General features: G+C 43.5%; 1 pseudogene; it reads right to left on the reverse strand.

Moving 5' to 3' along the window:
* Positions 1–11801: 11801 nt before the first annotated feature.
* LOC147725020 (uncharacterized) lies at positions 11802–23983 on the reverse strand (annotated as a pseudogene).
* Between the last annotated feature and the right edge of the window lie 889 nt (positions 23984–24872).

The following is a 24872-nucleotide window of genomic DNA, read 5'->3' on the forward strand; positions in this document are numbered from 1 at the left end:
ATTGGTACCCTCCACAACCGGCCCGACTCTAGACAGTTTTCACCAACTGTCCAACGAAGACTTTTTGAAAACTCTTTCAGGCATGAAAAGTGGTTCACCCAGTGACCCAGCTCCCATTCGTATCCTCAAACAAGTCGGACCAACCATCTCATACCTGGCAACAAATCTTATTAATGCTTCTCTTAGCCAAGGAGTGGTCCCCCCTAATTGGAAACATGCAATAGTCAAAGCTCTACAAAAAAAACCAGGTCAGGATCCTTCAGACCTTTCCAACCTTCGCCCAATCTCTCTCTTACCAGGCATGAGTAAGATCGCAGAGAAGTTGGTCAACCAGCAACTGTCGGCTTTCCTTGAAACCAACAACCTCCTTCGCCCCTCGCAAACAGGTTTTCGTCCAGGGCAGGGGACCGAGAGCGCTCTCCTGAAAGTAGTCGAGGAAGCCAGATGCATCTTGGATTCAGGGGGATCGGTTTTACTGATCCTCCTGGATCTAAGCGCTGCATTTGACACGGTGGACCATAAGATCCTGATCCAGCGACTACTCAACCTAGGAGTGAGGAACAAGGCGCTCTGTTGGCTCTCATCCTTCAAGAAGGACAGAACCTTCCAGGTCTGTGAAGGGAATATGCGATCGGACTTTTCCCCCTCCAGTTTGGGGTTCCCCAGGGCTCTTCATTGAGCCCTACACTATTTAACACATACATGGCCCCCCTAGAGGATGTGGTCACTCCCTTTGGGATAAAAGCCGTCACATACGCTGATGACACCCAAATGGTTGTGTCCTTTTCCCTTGAAGGCGAAAAGCTCAAAAACCTCCATGACTGTCTTGAAGGAATCCATGACTGGATGTCCAACTCAAGGCTGAAACTTAATGGCTCCAAAACCGAGCTTATGCTGCTGGGACATCAAATATCACCTCTTCCCTCCGCCATGTGGCCATCATGCTTAGGTCCCCTTCCTCAACCCAAGACGGAACTCAAGAGTTTAGGCTTCTGGCTAGAACAAGATCTATCTCTGAAAACACAGGCAAAAAAACAGCTGGTACCTGTGTGGCTTATTTCGTTCAGCCAGGAAGATTCTCCCACTACTCCCCGCACAATCACAAAAAATGCTTATTCAAGGTCTAATATTATCTAGATTAGACTACAGCAACACCCTCTTCCTGGCGGCCCCAGAAGCCACCATTAATGTTCTTCAGAGAACACAAAATGCCGCTGCAAGGATTCTGACAGGAACCCCTCGAAGAGCATCAGCCAAACCAGCCCTAAAGGCACTTCATTGGTTGCCGATCCGAGAAAGGGTCAAATTCAAGGCCCTATGCACCACCCATAGAGCCATGCAAAACCTAGGGCCTCCGATGCTGAAGACCATGCTCTACCCATACAAACCCAACAGGTCCCTTTGTTCCTCCCAAAGTAACCTGGCCACTGTCCACAGAGTAAAGAAAGCCCGCACTGGAGGGCGCCGCTTCTCGGTTACAGCTGCAACTCTATGGAACGCCCTGCCAACCCAGCTACGTGCCGAACCTAACCACATGAAATTCCGGAAGCTACTCAAGACTCACCTTTTCCCACAATAAATCTGTCCCTTCCCCCTCTGCCCCCCCCCCCCCTCAGTTGTATATGCAATCTCAGCGCTGGGACGCTCCCGGGCAGCCATGCGCTATATAAATCCTGCTTTCATTTCATTTCATTTCATTTCAGATACCGTTGCCGGGGCTGCTTCCCAGTTTTCAGCTGTGATTTTATTCAGGCTCCTACATCGAATATGCCTAGGGAAGGGCCCTTTGCACCCGTAATAGAGCTTGGCAAAAATACTTTGAACCCATTTAACCACTGATCAACCCAACTAAGGGATCTGTGGTGCATCTGAGGCACCTGGTGGGCAGTGGCAAGATGCAGCACATCCAAGACAAGACTGAGACCATACTGGCCTGAGAACCACCTAGGACTCAGACTGAGGTGCCGGCTTTCTGTGTCTCACTGGATACTATAGGAGGTTTATTAAGGGCTTTGGCACCACTGTTGCCCAATAACTGAGGTGACTGCTAGGAAGAAGCCCAAGAAGGTGACCTGGACTGAGGCCCACCACAATGCCTTTGATACCCTCAAGGAGACTATGTGTACATCACGTGTATTCAAGGCCCCTAACTTCTCCAAAGAATTCATTGTACAGACAGATGCTTCAGAACAAGGCATAGGGGCTGTGATCACACAGATAAATGAGGAGGGACTAGATCAACCTGTAGCTTTCATAAATAGGTGGTTATTCTCAAGGAGGCAGAGTGCTACTGAGAGAGAAGTCTTTGCTGTGGTCTTGGTACTGAAGAAACTGAGACCATACCTCTTTGGGGCACACTTACGAGTTTAGACAGACCACAGGCCCCTTAGATGGTTCATGCAGATGAGCGTTGAGAATCCCAAACTGTTGAGGTGGTCCATCACCCTACAGAGAATGTACTTCGCAGTGGAACACCGCCCCAACTCTGACCACTCTAATGCTAATGGTTTATTCAGGTTCTTCTGCCTTAATAATGAGAACTACCAGGAGGGTGGGTAGCTAACACAGCTTTCAGCTGCCGAGAATGCATTAGACCAGACACCCTTAGGTGCATTCTTCCACCAAATGTTTTGCCTGCTCCCCTCCAGTTTCCTAAAAATGTGGTTTTGTTGGACTTAAGACACTGTGCACTTTATCGCTAATTACCAATGCTTGCACCTTAAAACATGGTAAAACTGGTTTGCACCAAGTGGCACATTTAATTATTTCATAAGTTCCTAGTAAAGTGGCACTACTTGTACCCAGGGAATATAAATGGAATGCTACTACTGGGCCTGCAGCACTTATTGTGCCACTTACTTACATAACCCTCTAAAACATGTCTCAGTCCTGTCATTGCAGGATGTGTGCAGTTTTAAACTGCAAATTCACTTGCCAAAATGAACCTTTTCCCAAGCCTAAACCTTCCATTTGAAAACATATCTCATCCCTAAGGCAAGCCCTTAAGATACCATAGGGTAAGAGGCATTGTATTTAAAAAGTGGGACATGTGCAATTGTTTTTCACTATTGAAATACCTACGTTTCCCATAGGATAACAAGCTCCCTTACTACATCAAATAAGGGATATGTTTTTGGGGGAAATAGGTAGATATGTCAGGTTTGGTCTCTAAAGAATCATAATTTCATGGGTTGGCCTGATTTTGTAGTAGGTCCAGCTCCTTATTTTTTGCATTAGCAAATCCGGTTCAACAGCCCCTTTCAGAAGGGGTATCCGGCCTTCTGAAGCCCTGGTCAGCTGCATCCTGCAGCTTTATCAATCTAGAGATTTTCGACTTCAGAAAAATTGACTAAGTCAGAACATAGAAATCTTCACTGCGACTGTCAAGCTGCTCCATGGCGATAATGTTGGGCAAGGCACCTCGGAGTACACCACCTGCCTTACCCCACTGAACTTTGCTGTCTCAGCAACTTTTTCTTTATTATCTTCTAGATCTGAAGGTAACCCGAGACTGGCCCAATCCACTCCATGTAGCCGAACCGTGCTCCATCGCCCTGGTCTGGTGCGTCTAAACACCAGTCGTTGGTGCTTAGTTCTTTTTGGTGCTATTTTCCACCTCAATAGTTGAAAATTCATAACTCCAATTCTACTGCTTCAATTTACTTTGAGTCATTTTATTTATTAAATGTTATTCTATTTATTGTGTGGGATTTTTCTTGTGTTGTATTTTCACTTGATTAGTTTGTTTGCTGCATAAATATCCAACACAGTACCTCTAAGTTAAGCCTGACAGCTTTTCGACCATGCTACCAGAGGGTTAAGCACAGGTAAGTCTGTGTCCCTTTGTGGTTCACCTGACAAGGAGTGTGATTGTTGTTTGAGAAGGGTTAAACCCCACTCGATCAAAACAAAATAATTCTTACAAGTGTCATTTAGATATTCCAGAATACACAATTCTGCCCACTCCCAACATGTCTGGATCTTTGTGTGTGTGGAGGGCTGTAGCCCATCCAGTAGGTGTGGTTACCTAGGGGCTACACTCCCCTAGAAAAACCAGTTTGACAGCAGCTTTTCCCTCTGTGCCCGAGAAACTAGCTTGTCTGTCTAAACAAAAGAGCAACTGCTTCCTAAAGTGACTACCAATTGCCCTTCAAAGGTGGAACAAACAGAGAGACAAGTGAGTTGGCATTCCAGAACACAACACACTCAACCCTGTCAGGGATAGCGGTAACAGGATACATCCTTTCGCTCTCACTCGTACTGTCAACAATAAGATAAACAAGAGACACGAAGTAGTTTATAATATTTATTTAAGCTGTCATGCTCTAAGATGCAATATGTGTGCATGGTTAACAAACATACCATCAAAAGGCCTGTCCTGTTATAAGACAATGTATCCTATCCCCTCTTTCTACTGAAGCTAAATGATGATATATTATAGATCTCCGGGATTAGTGGAGGACCCGGTATCGTAGCATACATTGGTCATTGGACTACATCTCAGCTGACGCAGCACTCTTTCTTCAGGACCTTCCCTTAGTGTGTGTCTTTACAGAACACCTGTCTTCAGTTATGTGACAAGATATGTGTGCTCACAAACAGTAGCTGCATTCTCTTGTTATGTCTAATTGCTAGTGACTGACAACAGAGAATAACAAGGGGCATTGCTGTTTGACCTTGTCTAGTGTGTTCAGACTAAATCACAGGAAAAGAATAAAATATGAAAACATGTGCAGGTTCTGTGTGAAAATACAATGTGACACAAAGGCAAGCATGTTGTGTAGTAACGTGTGCAAAAGAAAAGCGGCCTACAACATGCACAGTTAGGCTAACAGGGAAAGGGACAATGGGCCAAGCAGGAAACACACAACAGTGGCTTCATCTTTCAAGCTCGCCTTCTGGGTCCACAACCCCTCTGGCCATCCTGCCAGAAGATCACACCTCTTCCCCTGGGCATGTCCTTAGTTACCCTTCCTGGGAGTTGTTCTCACCTCTCCCTAAGATTGTAGCAAGCTGTCTCGAGGACAGCAGCTGTGTGCAAACAAAGATGGTTACTGGAAAGTTTTCGGTAAAAAAGTGACAACTTTCTAACAAAAATTGCCATTCATAAAATAGTTACATTAAACTCAACTTGCGCATTAAGTTAGATTTAATGCAATGATTCTTTTGATACCTAAAAGCTTCAACTTTAGTAGTTCCATTTGGAAGTTAGCAATACTGAGTTGTAAGTGTGTAACTCCATACTAACCAATGGGGCTACTAGTCTTAATACAGTGAAAACGACAATGCAGGTTTTATCCTGTCAGGACATGTAAACCATAATCAATATTCTTCTCTTTAATATAATCCAACCTGCCTTTGAGGCTTGTTAGACCTACCTTAGATGTGAATTACAAATGTTTGGGCTTTGCCACAGGTTGAAATGGCAGTCGAGTTAGCAGTTTTAAAACTGCTCTGCCGGCCTGCATTGGCATGTGTGAGAGAGATGTTACACTTGGTCACACTCGTGGTTGCACAATAAGTGTTACAGTACATAAGGAACACTTAACGTAAGGACCCCGGTACATCGAATTTCATACATTAGGGACAAATGTATTAGTAAACGTACACCAATTGGAGATAATCCAATTAAACATATACTTTAAAGGGTCAGAGTACATGCACCGAGGCCTGGAATGCATGCTCCACAGGCACTACAGAGTCATTACACAGCACTAACTCCAGCAACATTAGGGCAAAAAGTATATGGGAAGCCTGCAAAAAAACCCTCTCGCACACTTAACTACAAAATTAAGCATCGCTTTTGTTCTTTGACTACAAATAACCGAACAGTATAGCACTTCACCTACTCATGAAATAAAAATAAATCTTTAAAAAAATAACAATGATAATAAACAGCATAAATAGAAGATGGAAGCACACTGCAAGCCTCTCCGCCATATCGCCCCTTTGCATTATGGTCAATGCAGTGCAAGTGTTTCAAAAAACGAGTCATAAGTTCAAAAGTGTTTCACCACAATCGGTGCAAGTAGATACTTGAAGTGTAGTAATCTCTAGACACGAGACATGGCTCGTGTTTCAGGATTGATTCCCTCATCAGTAGAGACAGTTCTGGGGTAGCAGAGCAGGCCGCCAAATATCCGTCAAAGGCTTTGTTGCCCCTCCGGCGCGCAGGTGCGTCTCTAAAAAGCTTGTCAGCTTGGATGGCTCACGGGAGCCACTGTAGTAGAAAAAGAAGATGGGAGCACACTGCTAGCCTCGCCGCCATATCGCCACTTTACGTTATGGTCAATGCAGTGCAAGTGTTTCAAAAAACGAGTCAAAAGTTCAAAAGTGTTTCACCACAATCAGTGCAAGTAGGTACTTGAAGTGTAGTAATCTCTAGACACGAGACATGGCTCGTGTTTCGGGATTGATTCCCTCATCACTAGAGACAGTTCTGGGGTAGCAGAGCAGGCTGCCAAACATCCGTCAAAGGCTTTGTTGCCCCTCCGGTGCGCAGGTGCGTCTCTAAAAAGCTTGTCAGCTTGGATGGCTCACGGGAGCCACTGTAGTAGAAATAGAAGATGGGAGAACACTGCTAGCCTCTCCGCCATATCGCCCCTTTGCATTGTGGTCAATGCAGTGCAAGTGTTTCAAAAAATTAGTCAAAAGTTCAAAAGTGTTTCACCACAATCGGTGTAAGTAGGTACTCGAAGTGTAGTAATCTCTAGACAAGAGACATGGCTCTTGTTTCGGGATTGATTCCATTATAGGTAGAGACAGTTCTGGGGTAGCAGAGCAGGCCGCCAAACATCCGTCAAAGGCTTCGTTGCCCCTCCGGCGCGCAGGTGCGTCTCCAAAAAGCTTGTCAGCTTGGATGGCTCACGGGAGAAACTGTAGTAGAAATAGAAAATGGGAGCACACTGCTAGCCTCTCCGCCATATCACCCCTTTGCATTATGGTCAATGCAGTGCAAGTGTTTAAAAAAACGAGTCAAAAGTTCAAAAGTGTTTCACCACAATCCGTGCAAGTAGGTACTTGAAGTGTAGTAATCTCTAGACACGAGACATGGCTCGTGTTTCGGGATTGATTCCCTCATCAGTAGAGACAGTTCTGGGGTAGCACAGCAGGCCGCCAAACATCCGTAAAAGGCTTCGTTGCCCCTCCGGCGCGCAGGTGCGTCTCCAAAAAGCTCGTCAGCTTGGATGGTTCACGGGAGCCACTGCAGTAGAAATAGAAGATGGGAGCACACTGCTAGCCTCTCCGCCATATCGCCCCTTTGCATTGTGGTCAATGCAGTGCAAGTGTTTCAAAAAATTTGTCAAAAGTTCAAAAGTGTTTCACCACAATCGGTGCAAGTAGGTACTTGAAGTGTAGTAATCTATAGACAAGAGACAGGGCTTGTGTTTTGGGATTCATTCCATTATCAGTAGAGACAGTTCTGGGGTAGCAGAGCAGGCCGCCAAACATCCGTCAAAGGCTTTGTTGACCCTCGGACGCGCAGGTGCGTCTCCAAAAAGGTCGTCAGCTTGGATCGCTCTCGGGAGCCACTGTAGTAGAAATAGAAGATGGGAACACACTGCTAGCCTCTCCGCCATATCGCCCCTTTGCATTATGGTCAATGCAGTGCAAGTGTTTAAAAAAACGAGTCAAAAGTGTTTCACCACAATCGGTAGGTACTTGAAGTGTAGTAATCTCTAGACACGAGACATGGCTCGTGTTTCGGGATTGATTCCCTCATCAGTAGAGACAGTTCTGGGGTAGCAGAGCAGGCCGCCAAACATCTGTCAAACTGAAAACGACACAGGGTCGTGACTCCGAACCAGTAAGGCTGAGTCCAAATTACCTAAACAACAACACAACTGCCAGTACTGGATATATTTTAGATGATTTTTAGAATAACCCCTATGGGCAAAACATAAGGATCCGGATTTTTATTTGCATCACTAGTTTATTCATTTGTTTTAGCACTAGTAGAAACAATTATTTTCGTAAACAAGATGATTTTCAAGTCTATATACAAAAAGAATAGAAAAACATTATAATGACAATGTACTTATACAAAACAGTTTATACAATATTTACAACACATCCACACTTTCACTTTGGCCAAACACATTCATCCATCTACAATCATACTACAACGTAAAAAATACTAGGGGCCTAGTGTCAAACAATATAGCTTCATACAGGTTTATAAGCAATGAATACAAATAATAATCAATATACTGGGCACCTATGCATTAGTAATGATCCTATTAAATAAACACTATTTGTATATTAATTTTAGTTTTGACACAAGGACCCAAAAGAACATCTGTCAAAGGCTTTGTTGCCCCTCCGGCACACAGGTGCGTATCTAAAAAGCTTGTCAGCTTGGATGGCTCACGGGAGCCACTGTAGTAGAAATAGAAGATGGGAGTGTAGGAGAGTAGGGTCTGCAATCCTATGATCACCCAGATTTTTTTGCTTTTGTTTCACTGGTTTACGACTTTCTCTGGCTGTGGGCCTGCCAATCAGACCCACAGCCTGGCTGTTCTCTTTCTAAATTACGAGATGTGCCCTAGGTGCATTTACCAATTGGTACTGGGCCACCTTATCAGACCCCGTAACGCAGGGCATAGGTGTACCCAGGGCCGCCAGGGACTGCAGCATGTATTATGCCACCCCTGGCTGGCCTCCTAAATTTGACACAACTGGCTGCACGACAGCTGGGGCGAAGTCGTGTAATCACCCTTCGCTTTAGGTATAGTAGCTCTATATCTAACCATACAATGGACACCCGAGTCCCTATCAGTCACTCCTATGGCAGGCCTTAACAATCCTGAAGGCAGAGTGCGTGGGCTCGTGTGAGCTAGGTTCAGGCCCGAGCCGAGCCCGGTTGCAGCTTGCGGAATCAAGACCCAATGGCTGTTCCATGATAACGCGTACCACATCGGTAACTTCGGTGTCGCGTTATCAAAACATGTCGAGTAAGGTGTCATACGAATCGGGATGCGGCCCCCTCACCAATTCTGGCGACGAGGTTAGCATTCCGCCCTTCTAGAGGGACACGACATGTACGTAACTGTGAACCCCGGTTAAAGTTAACTAAAGCCTCAGCTCCACAAAATGGATGCTGCTACCACAGACACGAGTCTGACCTCCTGCTGCTGGGAGTCCTTCCAGCGAGGAGAGCTTGGACAAAGGGTTTCCTGTCGAGGGCGGTGTTCGCACCGTCCCAGACAGGGTTTGTGTATTCTGGGTAGGTAGGGCTTTTGCGAGAAGGTGACTGCGGAGTGGCACCCCGGTGCTCACTACGCATCTGCCGGCCAGAACCAGTTCCAGGGGCGCCAGCCCTGGCCTGGGGAAAGCCCGGCAGGGGAGAGGGGTGTAACTACCCCCCTTCCTGGTCCCACCCTTAGGGCAGGACCTAGTCATGTACCCACCCCTTTCTTTAGAATAAAGGCCGGAGCGGGGACCCTTCCAAATTAGATCATCTTTGAATCAAGAACTACTTTCTACGAAAGGACACTCAAGACTCTTCTCAAGATTTCTCCCTTGTGACTAAGGAGTAGTCACCCTGCATCAGCGGGCACCATCTAAGAACTCTGCGGTTTGCTGTAAGTCCTTCCTCAAGGAATCCGACGGCCCAGCTCGACGAGAACCGGCTTCCCTGGCACCTCTGACCTCTACCCACGTCATCAGCTCAGCTGTGATCTGTGGGTGCGACGAGACCTCGAGGGACCGGCCATCATCAGAACCTGCACGCTCTTAAACCAGCACGACCATCGAAGCGATTCCCTGGTGAATGCTCTGGGGTCCGAGAAGCCCCGACCCTGAGCCGCTCTAGCACCGAAGTGCAGTCTCCCAGCATCTCCACGATCTGCGTGGGGCCCTTCTGCTCGCTGCTCAGCCCGTTGTCTGGTCACTAGCCGCTGGCTGTGCCCTTCCTTGACGACGACCGACAAACAACTCTGCTGGTCTGGTTGCTCCAGACTGGCCCTTGCTTCCATCTTTGCGAGGAGCACCCCGGACCCTCCTGGTCCACTCAAGACGCCATCTTAGGCCCACCACGTGGCCCTGAGATTTGCCAAGGCTTGTTGCCCCATCCTGGGCCCAGCGACGCCGACAGCATCATTCTTCGTGGGACAGCTCGCACCTCCACCGTGGTCGCCGACAACGCCTCCTGGTCCGTGAGACTGCAGAGCCTAGCGTCGCCCACTCACCTAGTCGAGGTGACGGCCAACCGGTGCCCTCCTGGTACCCTCAGACTACTGGCTAGTAGTACGAACTTGGTCCCCTCTGCTTTCAGGTGTCATCAATCTTTGATCCAGGCTTGGATCTCTACGAACTATTCATCACTGGTCGCCGGCCAGCAACTCCTTTTCTTCCGGCTCCTGGCTCGTCAGCGAAGACCCCGACGCCTGTAAGACTTGTGCAGCCGCAGCCCTCGTGGCTAGGTAACTCGGCATTTCGGTGCCTGCATAGCCTCTTTACTCTAGGGTCCCGAGTCCCTCGCTTCCGACTTGCCTTATCGGGTCCGCCCGAGACCTTAAACTTTCCGTGTCCTCGGACACTTGTTTTAATTGTGCACTTGAAGTATTTTCCTAAGAGATTTGGTTGGTGCTTAGTACCCTGTCCTCATAAAGAGTACAGGGCTGTTGTGATTCTTAATAAATATCCTGTTTATTTTCATAACACTTGTGTGGTGTCCTTTCACTTGGTGTTCAAGGGGTACATGTGTGGTAAACAGCTGGCTTAACACGCCCTCTCGAGTCTTTAGCCTTAGACTGCTCGTATCCACGCTACTAGGATAGCTGGTCTATAGGTTGACTTACAACCAAACACCATAAGGGTCGTTGGAACGATACATAGCGGTCGCTAGAATAGCGAACGTTGCATATCGGGCCAACTTCTCACAGGGAGCACACTGTTAGCCTCTCCGCCATATCGCCCCTTTGCATTATGGTCAATGCAGTGCAAGTGTTTCAAAAAACGAGTCAAAAGTTCAAAAGTGTTTCACCACAATCGCTGCAAGTAGGTACTTGAAGTGTAGTAATCTCTAGATGTTTGACGGCCTGCTCTGGCGGAGCGGCTAGAAGTGTGCTCCCATCTTCTATTTGATAATGAACAGCATATTGCATGTACAGATCTTCTAACATGGATTTTTGTCACAGTAAGAAATGTTTGAATCTTGCTTTGTTGGTGCAGATAACGTGTTATTGCACATTTATTTTCACAGTTGTGTGTCTACATGTGTGCATATACGTTTTTGATACAAGTAGTATTTTAAAAAAAGGACAAACAGTTTTCATGGTGAAGGAATATTAGAAAGGGTGTGAATTGGGTAAAACGAATTTTAAGAAAGCTCTTTATCTGACACCATGGCAAAGATGATCTTTACCTTTATACTTTCGACAATTACGCATACAATTATATTTACCAGTCACATACCCCTGTGCAGAGCAAGCCTACATTTATAAGATGAAGAAATTGGCAAAAAATAGAATACGTAAGGTGAAAAAGAGGATTCTTATTGTATTTTGAATATATCTTCTGGATTCACTTTTGTATCCATTCCATCTCCCAAATGCTGATATATTTCAAGTCCCCTTTCTTCACTGGTATTCCACATTTTAGGCTATGAGTTTTCTACAATGAACGGATTCTCTGATTATTTTACAAAATCTGCATTCTTGTGAAGCAATTAAAAGGTTTCTCATCAGTATGGGTTCTCTGACAGTGATTTCTTATCAGTAAAGCTTTCTCCACATTCTGTGCATGGCTATGGTTTCTCACCAGTGTGGGTTATTTGATGTCTTAAGACAGCTTGCTTCTTAGTGAAGTAAAGCTTTTCCCACATTCTGTACACTTATACGGTTTCTCACCAATGTGGATTCTCTGATGTATTAACAAATTGCTTTTCAGAGTAAAGCGTTTCCCGCATTCTGTGCCATGATAGGGTTTCTCACCAGTATGGATTCTCAGATGTTCCAACAGCGTACTCGTTTAACTAAAGCTTTCCCCGCTTTCTGTACACTGTATGGATTCTCGGCTGGTTCAACAGCTTACTTGTGTCACTAATCTTTTCCCACATTCTTTACCCTGATAGGGTTTCTCCCCATGGTGGATGCTCTGATGCCTCAATAAATAGCTTTTCACAGTAAAGCTTTTCCAGCCTTCTGGCAATGATATGGTTTCTCACCAATATGGATTCTCTGACGTATTAACAAATTGCTTGTCAGAGTTAAACTTATCCCACATTCTGTGCATGGATAGGGTTTATCACCAGTGTAGGTTATTTGATGTCTTAAGACAGCTTTCCTCTTAGTGAATCCTCTCCCACATTCAGAACACCAATGTGGTTTCTCACCAGTATGGATTCCCTGATGCTTCGACAGCATAGCCTTCTCAGTAAAAAAATTAACCGCAATCTGTACAGTGATAGGGTTTTTCACCAGTGTGGATTCTCTCATGATTCAAGAAATTGCTTTTCACAATAAAGCTTTTCCGGAATTCTGTACACTGATAGGGTTTCTCACCAGTATTGTATTGTAATTGCATTTATATAGCGCTTACTACCCCTGATGAGGCTTCAAATGGCTTTTTCGGCGAGTAGCACGCTACTCCAGGACCCATAGATGAATAGTGTTGAATTAGTATAATGAAACATGCAAGTACATTTTAAATGGTGGACAGGTTAGTCAAATATTTGGATTCGGAATGATAGCAGAAGGATATCACAGGAAAAAGGTTTGTATTTATATAGCGCTTGTTACCCCTGGTGGGGTGTTGACGCACGCTATTCAGGAAGCCCTTAAAGCCGTGGTTCCCAAACTGTGCGCCGCGGCACCCGGTGCGCCGCTATGAGGTGCCATGGGTGCCGAGCTCACGAGTTGGGAAAGTGCACTTTTGTGTCATCATTACATACCCCCTGCATAATCTGTGAACATGGTTTGGCCTGAGAGAACTGTCACGATACGTGCGTACGTATACGCGTCAGACGTACATGCTTCCACAGACATAGAAAAGATAGTCTCCATTTTATACGCAGCTCTGACCGTTTCAGGTGCGTTGTTGCTGTCCGCCCGTTGTTGCTGTTCGTCGTGCCTCGTGGGAGCCTCTCCTTCACATTTAAGGTTAGTAGTACATTAATGACCAGTGATACACGTGGAATTAAGGTGCAATCCGACTCCAATTTTAATTTTGAGTCCTGCTGAAAGCCCACAGTTGTGTTAGGGCGGGCGCCATGGGAGGGGGGGTTGCGAACAGACAAGGACCGCGCTCTAGCAAACAGGAACGTCTGAAACGGGGCCTAGACAGGTATGGGCACCAAAGGGCAATATACGAAGTCACCAGGCTTGCTAATCTGAAAATCGGGGACACCATGATGCTGCAAATAAGCGTTTGCCCTTTTATTTCGCCCCGTGCCTGGGCATTTCAACACACCCTTGCACAGTGTCCTCTGCGGTTGCATTTAAAGCAAATCTGGGTTAAAGCAGAACATGTTTTTGCAGAAAGTAAGTGTATCTTCTACAGCTTCTGAAACATGCAGAATTCTCAATGTCTTTCTTTATTTAAGATTGGCATTCTAATTTGCTTGGTTGCACTTTTTTATGTCATGTCGGTCTTCCATGCAGTCCTCTTTCTCTCAATCCTCTTTCCCTCGATGAACATTTACTTCCTTGGCAGGTAAAATACCAATTGGAGTGCATAATATCTTAAAATAAGCTTCTGAACTCCCTTTGGCCATGGCAATAGTTACTGCAAATCTGAAAATCGGGGACACCATGATGCCGCAAATAAGCGTTTGCTCTTTTGCTTCGCCCCGCGCCTCGGTATTCAAAGTGACGACGCTGAGAGCATGGAATGCCTCTTATTTTGGAAAATATGTGGTGCTGGGGCCCATGGGCTTAGAAGTCCACAGCAAACTCCCGGTGCTCTTAATTAGGTACCAGGCGGGTTCAAAAGTTGTGCTGTATCTCGGCCCACACTGCTCTCACACAGAGATCAGTATACCTGCAAACCGAGCCACAAAAGTTAGCAGTACTACTAGGGCAGTTGGTGTGGGAATTGCCATGGGAGGGATTCCTGTGTAGCCCATTTTGTTTTTAACTACTTTGCTCAGTGGAGCCCACCTTTGTACTGTAAAATTATTAATCAAACGCCATGCCGATCTTTGGCATAACCTCGGTTTTACACCCATATCACCAGCATTATTTTTACTGTAAAGTGTACAGGAAAAATAATGCTGGTGATACGGGTGTAAAACAGAGGTTGGGCTGAAGATCAGCATGGTGCTTGATTAAGAATTGTACTGTGAAAAGGCGGGCTCCACGGAGCGAGTAAAAGTTTAAAAGCTCAAATCACACGTGGGTTAAGCATCTGTGATTTCTCAACTGGGGAGAGGATGTGGCCTCTGACACAGCTAGAGCGGTCGACCTCGAACCAGGTTTGAGTCTTCGCTGGAATGCTCAACATCCTGTGATTGTAATCTAGGGGCAAATCGATATCTCCCCAGTGCTGAACAAAAATAAATGTGTCCATCGCAACTAGTGCTAATCAATGTAAAGCGCACTGATACATTCTGGTCCAGTTCGCACTGAATAAAACTCTTGGGGAAAAATGACAAATGCAGGGCTTTTAGTCAGTTTAAGTGGGTCGTGTCCTGCCAGTGCACACTGGCAGTTCAGTCTCAGCACCTGCTTTTCAGGTCTCTTTCGGGCTCTCCATTTTTGCCCTCACCATCAGGGCGAAAAAGAATCTTAATTCTGCAGCAGTACCACCCATCCTTGAAATTGATGTAAAATCAAAAATACTCGTTATGTTTCTTTGACAGTCTCATAATGTCACAACTGAAGCATTTTCAATATTATAACAACAAAGCCATAGTTGTTGATTATTTATTTTATCTTATGCAACTAACAAGCATTGATAAAGTAAAGCCAATAGTCCTGGTTTGTTGTAGGTGTGATGTTACTTGTTGTATGATATATCTGGATGTAATGACAGTAGCAACAAAATACCATCCGGCCTGCACACAGCTAAGCACAGATTTTTAGCTTGTGTTTTTAAGCCAGAACCTGGACATTGATATCACAACTGATAATGGTAATTTTAGTCCATAAACAAGTAAACTTTAGTGTAGCTTTGTAATAAATTACATACACAGGACAGCACGTTATTTAAAGCAAACAAAAATAGTAAAAATGGGAAACGAAGCACTACATTCAAAACAAAAGATGAACCACCTTAAAATCTGCAATTTTGCACAATTTAAGCCATGTCTTCAATGATTTATTAATTTCTTACAATTTCTGGTGCGTTATTTCATTTTCATGGTGAACCACGTTCTCCAGGTCCCAACTCCGGTAATGTGGTAAAAAACAAAATGGGTAGTTAGTGATTGCCAGTGGATGAGATTAATTCAAGCATTCCAACCATCACGTTGTTCTTTGTACTGCACTTTAGGAACAGATAATTAATGAGGCTCTCAATAAATGTCAAAGTAATTTTTTGTAACATTTGCCATTTGAAGCATGAACAGATCAGTATTTATTTAGATGGCACGCTGCATTAACAAAATCGATCGCTTTGGTTGGTGAAAGAAAACTAGAGTAATAATGCTAACTGACTCATTGCTTTAATCCTGGTTGTAGGGAAGAATCACACTGCGGAGGAAAAGCCGATCTCACCAGCTGAACCCACTGAACCAGTTCCTCCAGGCAGAACATCCATTGTTGAAGTACGAGCAGGTACGTGAAGTGGTTTCTACCCAGCTGATATGAACTAAGTCAGATTTACTCATATTTCCTATTGTTGGTTGCAACCGCTGCACTCAATTGCAGAAAACTTTCCATTTGCCATTTTATTGTTCTGTATGTATTTTTATTCTTACTATTGTGGGCCTGGGACTTGTAAAACTGCCATGATCTTGATGAAAAACCATATGTCCATGCTGTATCATACTGATACTCTGTACTACTGTGACATGTCCTTGGATGGACCCAGGAATTGTTGAAGTGTGCTGTTTGCTGTTACAAATCACAGCCTGATGTACACATAGCTGCAATTTGGCTGTCTTCATTGTTTGCAAAAATGTGCGCCCTTAGATTTAATTAAAAAACGGAATGCTCTTTCTGTCTGTGCGGGGTACCAATAAGAATAATATGTCCCAATGGTCACCATCATCATGGGCTACTATTGGGAAATAACAGAAATAATAGATCCATCATTAGAAAGAGAATAACTTTGGATCTTCTTATACTTGTCTTACCTGGAGGTTTTGTACTTCAGGCTTATTATTCCATGGAGACTGTGGATGAGGCTCGGAAGAAACCTGGACATACTTCAACAAAGGAAAAGAAAAGAAGACCAGGACCTACAGATAGAAAGCCCTTTCTTAGATATTTTTGTTAATTCTTCTCTTCTCCATCTGGTTTAGATGAGTGGCACTTTTCCGATTGACAATAAAGAGATTTCTAATGCCTTCTGGCAAAAAAGAGGACGGGAAACGAAAAGCCAAGTACAGAAAGTATGATGACAGGTATCTGGATTATGGTTTCACTTGTGTCCAGGTTAATAATGAGGAGCGTCCTCAATGTGCAATCTGTTTAAAGGTTTTGGCTGTGGAATCCATGCTTCTGAGTAAACTTAAGCAGCATCTTGAAAGTCTTCACCCAAATTTGGTCCGAAAGCCAAGGGAATTTTTTGTAAGAAAAGTTACAGAAGCCAAGCTACAAAAGTCCACTTTCTTAAAACAAACCAAAATTAATAGTAACGCCCTCCTGTCTTCATATAAAGTGGCCTATCTAGTTGCACAGAGAAAAAAAACACAATTGCAGAAGAGCTGATTTTGCCTGCTGTTGTTGAAATGGTAGCAATCATGCTTGGCGAAGATGCGGGTAAACAGCTGCTGAAAGTGCCGCTTTCTAATAATACTATAAGCTGGATGATAAATGATATGGCTGAAGATATTAATGATCAGCTCATCTGCAATCTAAGAGGCAAAGACTTTGTGGTTGTCTGTTGCCTCATCCAACTGGAGTGCAAAGACACCCATCTTATTTGCTATGTCAGGTTTCTATGTGAAAAACAGATTGTTGAGGATTTGTTGTTCTGTAAAGAAATCAAAGGTGGTACTACAGGTCAAGACTTGTATGCAGTTGTGGATGATTTTATGCAACATAATCAAATTGACTGGGAGAGATGTGTTGGAGTTTGTACAGATGGGGGTCGTTCAATGTCAGGATGCTACCAAGGTCTTCAAGCTTGCATACGATCTAAAGTGCCAAATGCTGTTTGGACACACTGCATAATAACACTGGCAGCACGAAATCTCAGTGAAGAACTGCATGGTATTCTGAAAGCAGTCATCAAAGTGATAAATTATATTAAAACAAGACCAATGAAAGCAAGATTTTTTGCTAAAGTGTGTGAGGATATGAGTGCCGATCACTCATGCCTCTTGCTCTACAGCAGTTCTCAGTGGCTGTCTCTAGGTAACTCCCTGCTTAGAGTGTATGAGCTGAGGAATGAAATATACTCATTACTACACAGTGATGAACACTGTTTGGCTGACAAGTTTATTGATGCTGACTTTCTAATACAAAATGGCTTTTCTTTCTAATCTGAAAAACTGAATGTACTGCACAAGTCCTTGCAAGGCAATAATACTAACATCTTGCAACTGTTAGACAACGTTTCAGGCTTCAAGAAGAAAGTGATCCTTTGGAAAAGCAGGTTAAGCAAAGGTGACTATAAATGTTTTCCTTCATTGGACCAGTTTCAGCAGGACAATGAAATGGTGTCAAAAGAGGAACTGAGAGCAGTTTTTGTTCTGTATTTGTCTCAACTGCGTTGTTACCTTGACAAATATTTTCCAGAGGATGAAGTGAAGCCAATAAAATGGGTGAAAGACCCCATTTCAACAATGAGGAAGCAGAACAGCTTATTGATGTTTCAAGTGACTCAGCATTAAAAGTAAGGTTTTAGTCTCAGTCACTGCTTGAGTTCTGGTGCCAAACTGGAGATGAATATCCAATGATAAGCAAGAGAGCCCTGCATGTGTTGATCCCATTTGCGACTTCGTACCTTTGTGAAGCTGGTTTCTCAGCAGTTGCAGTGATCAAATCAAAATATAGGGCAAAAATTAACCTTGAAAAAGAAATGCGTGTTGCGATCTCAAAAATAATTCCAAGATTTCAGGAGCTATGTAGGGAAAAACAAGCACATTCATCTCACTAAAATTTTTAAGGTACATTTGTACTTTGATGTTTTTCCTGTTCATTGAAAGAGATATTTTATTAAACTGAAGTTTAATTTAACAATCGTTGTGTGGTTAAAAAAAGGTGCATGCAAACATATGGCTATTAATCTGTAGTATCGTTTCTCACTTAACGAGTTCTTATTAAACAACAGTTATCTTTTAATTTTGTTATAAATATGATTATAATACCTTCATTATGGCATCCCAATTACTTTAGGAAGCCGACGGTAAGTACTCCCGAGGTCGTGCTTACACCCCCTCCTCGCCCACCGGTAAAAAAAACGGTGAGGAGCCACGGCCAACTGCCAATTCGGTCAAGGGAGCCACGGGTCAAAAAAGTTTGGGAACCACTGCCTTAAAGGATTAGTTGTGAATCAATATGGTGCAAAATGAAGTCATTTCGGTGGTGGATATTAGTCAGTTATTTGGAGTGAGAAGGATAGCTGAGGGATAAAAGGGAAAGTAAGGTTTGCATTCATAGAGCACTTGTTACCCCTGATGGGTGTTGAAATGCTTTTCTGGTGAGTAGCACGCCACTCCGGAACCCATAGAGGATTAGTGTTGAAAATTAGTATGGTAAAATTTGAAGTAATTTGAGTAGTTGATATATTATTCAGTTATTTGGGTAGAGAAGGGTAGGTGGCGGGATAGAAGAGGGAAGGAGGTTTGTATTTAAATATAGCACTTGCTACCCTTGATGGTGTTTTGAAGGGCAAGTAGCACGCTACTCTGGAGCCCATCAGGATTAGTATTGAATTAGTATGGTGAAACATTAAAGTAATTTTAGTGGTGGATATGTTAGTCAGTTATTTGGATTGAGAAGGGTTGGGGAGGGGTAGAAAAGAGGGAAGAGTTTACAAAGGTTTGTTTTGGATCGGTATAGTAAAGAGGTGTCAGATGATGCAAGGAGGGGTAGAGTAGGAGAGAGTCTAGAAAGGGTTATTTTGGTGATCATAGTAGTGGTATGGGGTTTGAGATAAATGAGAGAGTGGATGTAGAGGATATATTGATAGATGTATAGGATGAGAGATAGGGTAGTGCATTGGAAAGAGTAGTAGAAAGACATTTAAGATGAGTCAGAAGGTTGGGCCAGAAGATATATTGAGTGAAGTATAGGCTGAGAAATAGGGTAGTGCATTGGAAATGCTAAATTTGAAAAAAGTTATAAATATATAGATCCACAAGTACATTGAAAGTAGATAGATACATAAAGGAGGTAAGTATATGTAGATTTAAGATATTGATAGAAGTACAGAATGAGAAATCGGGTAGTGCATTGGATATGCTTTTTCAGGATGAAAGTAACAGACACATAGATCAAATACATGGAAGGTACATAGATGCATAATGGAAGTATGTACATGTAGACCAAAGATGATGATTATTATTTTTTTTCTCTCAACATAATTATTTTACATGTTTATACAAATTAATACACAGAGATAGGTACATATCTATAGTGAAAACAAATGCTTATATACAGAGGGATATGCTGTAATTTTCTGTTTCAGTATGGTGCGTATGTGGGGAAGAGCCAATTCTCGAGTAGTTTTCTGAAGAAAGGTGGTTGTCGGTGGACCTTATGTTGGGGGTAAAGAGTTCCATAGTTTGGCTGCTTGAACAGAGAAGGATGTGACACCCATGTTTTTTTTCCTTGTATGGTGGGATTTTGAGGCAAGATGCTCCTTTAGAGGTGAGGTTCCTTTGTTGAACATGTTTGGTGATTTTATTCCAGATGAAGAGCTGTCCCATTCCATGCATTGCTTTGTGGGTGATACAAAGCAGCTTGAAAGTGGATCTTCTGGCAACCAATAACCAATGCAGGGCTTTCAAGGCAGGGGAGATGTGGTCTCGCGGTTTGATATGCAAGAGTAGTCTGGCAGTAGAGTTCTGAATCTGTTGCAGTCTTTTCATGGTCAATAAAGTTGATCCATGGTAGAGGCTATTGGCGTAATCGAGTTTGGACAGAACAAGGGAGATGGTAGCTTGGACCTTGTGTGGAAATCCCAAATGAGGGAAAATTAGTTGCAGTGTTTTTATAGTGACAAAGCTTGATCTTGCTAGTTTGTCCACTTGTTCATTCATGGACTGCTTGGAGTCCATGGTCATTCCAAGGTTTCTTACTTCCTTCGATACTTTAGGCGGTGATCCCAGTTAATTAGGCCATGCGGCAAGTGGGTTGTAATGTTTCCAATCGCCGCACGTGAGTATTTCAGTTTTTGAAGCATTCAATTTGACATTGCTTCAAGTCATCCACTGATCCACGACTCTGAGACAGCTGAAAATTGGTGATTTTCCAATGTCTTTGGGGCATTCCAGTTGAAGGAGTATTTGCGTGTCATCTGCATTGTTATAGCATGTGAGGTGAAATTTATTGATCAGTACTGGTAATGACTTCATGTAGATGTTGAAAAGCATGGGCGAGATGATAGAACCTTGAGGGAGCCCAGCTTTTGTGGAGTACGGCTTGGACGAGAAAGGTGGGGTATGGATGACATTAGTTGTGTTTCGAAGGTAGGACGCGATCTAGTCTAGTGCAGTTCCCTCTATGCCAGCTTCATAGAGTCTTTACTTCAGAGTGTCATGGTCAACCGTGTCAAAGGCAGCTGAGAGGTCCAGGAGGAATAGCACAGCAACCCTGTTGCGTTCAACTGTATTCTTCAGGTCATCACAGATGGCAAGGAGGGCAGATTCAGTGCCTCTTCCCGGACGGAATCCTGTTTGGAAGTCTGAAAGTAGGTCATTCTCTTCAATTAATTGTGACATCTGGGTGAACGCTGCTCTTTCTATCAGTCTGCCCAGGAAAGGTCCATTTGTAATGGGTCTGTAGTTGGCAGGGTTCAGCGGGTCCAAGTTTGTTTTTTTCAGTAAAGGGTATTTGTGTGATTTTTTTAGTTCTTCTGGAAATATTCTGGTAGTTCAATCAATCAATCAATCAAAGACATTTATAGAGCGCACTACTTACCCGGAGGGTCTCAAGGCGCTTAAGAAATCGTTGATGATTCTTCTTACTGGAGTGGCAGTAGAGGTTGTTAAAAGAATTGTTTTGAAAGTTTGTGGTGGACAGAGGTCAGAAGGGCTGCCGGCAGGCCTGATTGGTTTGACCAGGTCCATAAATTCATTGTGTGAGATGTGTTGGAAGGAATGGAGAGGCTTGGTAAGAGTATTCTTGGATTGTTGTTTTGTACAGAGGTTAGTGCTGGTGCTTTGTTTCTGTTTTAAGTACGAGTCCAACGTGTCTGCTTTGTCCATGTAATGATTTGCCAGTTTGTCTGTGAAGTCTTGAGTAACAGGATGAGTTCCTTTTTAGGCAATTTGGTTTGCGAAATTCATTGGTTTCATTGGATTCTCGTAAGGTTCAACAGCGTACTTGTGTCATTAAGGCTTTTCCCACATTTTGTACCCTGATAAGGTTTCTCACCGTGGTGGATTCTCTGATGCCTCAATAAATAGCTTTTCACAGTGAAGCTTTTCCAGCATTCTGTGCAATGATAGGGTTTCTCACCAGTGTGGATTCTCTGATGCCTCAACAGCGCACCTTTCCGAGTAAAGCTTTTCCTGCATTCTGTGCAATTATGGGGTTTCTCACCAGTATGGGTTCTCTGATGGGTCAACAGAGTTCCCTTCTCAGTAAAGCTTTTCCCACACTCTGTACACTGATAGGGTTTCTCACCAGTATGTATTCTCTGATGATTCAACAGCGTACCCTTCAAAGTAAAGTTTTTCCCGCATTCTGTGCAATGATAGGGTTTCTCACCAGTGTGGATTCTCTGATGTATTAACAAACTTCTTTTCAGTGGAAAGTTTTTCCAGCATTCTGTACACTGATAGGGTTTCTCACCAGTGTGGATTCTTTGATGATTCAACAAATTGCTTTTCTGAGTAAAGCTTTTCCAGCATTCTGTACACTGATAGGGTGTCTCACCAGTATGGGTTCTATGATGGTTCAACAAAGTACTCATGTCACTAAAGCTTTTACAGCATTCTATACACTGATAGGGTTTCTCACCAGTGTGGATTCTCTGATGATTCAACAAATTGCTTTTCACAGTAAAGCTTTTCCCGCATTCTGTACACTGATATGGTTTCTCACCAGTGTGGATTCTCTGATGATTCAACAAATTGCTTTTCACAGTAAAGCTTTTCCCGCACTCTGTACACTCATAGGGTGTCTCACCAGTGTGGATTTGCTGATGTATTAACAAGTTGCTTTTCTCAGTAAAGCTTTTCGCGCATTCTGTACACTGATAGGGTTTCTCACCAGTGTGGATTCTTTGATGATTCAACAAATTGCTTTTCTGAGTAAAGCTTTTCCAGCATTCTGTACACTGATAGGGTGTCTCACCAGTATGGGTTCTATGATGGTTCAACAAAGTACTCATGTCACTAAAGCTTTTCCAGCATTCTATACACTGATAGGGTTTCTCACCAGTGTGGATTCTCTGATGATTCAACAAATTGATTTTCACAGTAAAGCTTTTCCCGCATTCTGTACACTGATATGGTTTCTCACCAGTGTGGATTCTCTGATGATTCAACAAATTGCTTTTCACAGTAAAGCTTTTCCCGCACTCTGTACACTCATAGGGTTTCTTACCAGTGTGGATTTGCTGATGTATTAACAATTTGCTTTTCATAGTAAAGCTTTTCTCGCATCTGTGCAGTGGAAGGGTTTCTTTCCAGTATGGACTCTCCGGTGTTTCAACACACTGTATGTCTTAATGACATATTCTGTATACTGATATGGTTTATTGACGGAATGGCTTGTCTGATGCATCATCAGTGTGCCGTTCTCACTTAAGCATTTCCTACATTCTGTAGAGTGATAGGGCTTCTTACCAGTATGGGTACTCTGATGGATGTACTGTATGCTATTCCAAGTGAAGATTTTCGTACGTTCAGTACACCGATATGGTTCCTCACCAGTTTACATTATCTTATGTTTCACCAGTGTGCCCTTTTCAATGAATCTTTTTTCACTTTCTGTACAGGTGCATGGTTTCTAACCAGTATGGACTAAATGGCAACAGTGATTTCTTCTCAATGAAGTGTTTGTTACATTCATTACAGGTATAGGGTTTCTCACCAACATGGATTATCTATTGCTTCACCAGTGTGCCTTTCTCAGTGAAGGTTTCCCCACATTCGGTACAATTATAGAGCTCATCCCCTGTATAGACTCTGGTTTCTCAACAGCTTCTTTGTTTTAATGGAGCTTTTTCCGCATTCTGTACACTAGTTTCACCTATCCTCAGAATGAACTATTTGATGCCTGTGGAGCGAAGTGTCCTCAGTGCAGTTTTATCCATATTCCATATACAGCTAGATTTTCTTCCCTGTAAGCATGCTCTGATATTTCAACAGAAATATTCTGGGGGTCACACTTTTTTCACACTCCTTACACTGGTATGACCCATCCTCAGGATATTCAGATTAAATGCTCTAATTTCACATTAGAATTACAATTGTGGGAGTCCTGAGTGAACCAAAGGTTTTCAAGCTCGGTATACTCAAAGAGATGATGTCTGGTGTGCATATTTTTTAAACTGTCCTTAAAGATGAGCTCTGCGTGAGATTTTTCCACACACTAGGTCTGTTTTTCTCCCCTGAACTAATATTGTAGGGTGTGTATCCAGGTCCAACCTCCAGCTGAGTGTTTTCTCAGATTTTACACACTGATACGGTTAATCATCTGGTGATGCTGCCATGGGATTTTCTGATCTTCGGGGTACTGCAGGTCTATTCATCAGGTTCTTTGATTCTGTGAAAGAGAAACAAATCTCCGTGAGGGTGGGAAGGAAATCAGGCATCTGCTTTCATCAAAGAGACCATAAAAAACAGAGAAACTGGATGAGGAAGGAGGTATTTTGAAAGGGAAAGGCAGAGGAGGGAGGAGAAAGCAACAGGGTCTGCGCTCAAGATATCTAGGTTTAAAGTCACAGTTAGAGGATAAATGTTAAGTACACTTTTCAGATTGAAACTGGTGAGCTAGTTGATCCAGTTGGTGGCTCTGCAGATCAGAACTGATCAGACTATTCAGTTTTGAAAAAATGTGTGCCCCTTAACCTGACATTTAACTGGTTGCTAGCCCAGCTACAGCACTAGTACACTCAAGATTGACCAGTAACTTCTAGGACTAGTAGGGTGAACGGTTCCTCCACTGACTCAGACTCCAAATACCAGATACCTGGAAACACCACTGGAACCGCCCTAGAATCTTATTGGCTTTGTGAAGTACATTTTTATAATGCAAGTAATATTGGACTACTTCTCTGAAAAAATCAGCAGTATTTCAAATCTAAGGAGCGGTTTCATAACCTTGCAGACCTACCATGTCCTAACGCAAGTTAGTAACCTCCCATAAAGCAGCGATGTGAGCATGAGTCATGCCATTTCAAAAATCCATCCAGAAATTTTGCAGTAGAAGCACAAATCAACCAACAGAGAACACACAACTGGTCTCTAGAGGAATATATTCTATATTAAGTAACCCACTACGGGTAAAAGACACACATCAGTGAATCATAATTCATGCAAGCATACATGGGAGTATAAAGCCAAGAATTATTTATGATCTCAAACCAGGCAGCCCTACCTCACAGAGCACATGTGGGATCCAAGACAGCCAGGGTCTGGTACT

This window comes from Lissotriton vulgaris, chromosome 4_1 (genome assembly GCF_964263255.1).
Source record: "Lissotriton vulgaris chromosome 4_1, aLisVul1.2, whole genome shotgun sequence".
Lineage (NCBI taxonomy): Eukaryota > Metazoa > Chordata > Amphibia > Caudata > Salamandridae > Lissotriton > Lissotriton vulgaris.